We start from the raw sequence: 698 nt of genomic DNA, 5'->3' as shown, positions 1-698 counted from the left end.
GAAAATCCCTCTACAAATCGTCTGTAATAACCAGCTAATCCAAGAAAACTTCTAACCTCTGACACATTTCTGGGTTGTTTCCACTCAACAATTCCTGAAATTTTACTTAGATCAACTTTAATACCATCACCTGAGATAATGTGTCCAAGGAATCTGACTTCTCGAAGCCAGAAATCACTTTTGCTAAACTTAGCATTTAACTGATTATCTCTCAAAATCTGTAAAACCATTCTCAAATGTTCAGCATGTTCAATCTCATCAGGAGAATCAATCAGAATATCATCAATAAACACAACTACAAACTTGTCCAAGTATGGTCGAAAGATTCGGTTCATTAAATCCATGAATATGGTAGGAGCATTAGTCAAGCCAAATGGCATCACAAGAAACTCATAGTGGCCATACCTAGTTCGGAAAGCAGTCTTCGAAACATCTGACTCTTCAACCTGCAATTGATAGTAGCCGAATCTCAAATCTATCTTAGAGAACACAGTGGCTCCCTTCAATTCCTCAAACAGATCATCAATTCTAGGCAGTGGATATTTATTCTTTATTGTTACTTTGTTAATCTGTCAATAATCTATACACAACCTCATCGAACCGTCTTTCTTTTTCACAAAAAGCACTGGTGCGCCCCACGGAGAATAACTAGGCCTTGCAAAACTTTATTAGTTAATTCCTGCAACCGAGCTTTGAAT

The sequence above is a fragment of the Gossypium raimondii genome, chromosome 10 (assembly GCF_025698545.1).
Source record: "Gossypium raimondii isolate GPD5lz chromosome 10, ASM2569854v1, whole genome shotgun sequence".
Lineage (NCBI taxonomy): Eukaryota > Viridiplantae > Streptophyta > Magnoliopsida > Malvales > Malvaceae > Gossypium > Gossypium raimondii.
Note: the sequence above shows the minus strand (reverse complement) of the source record.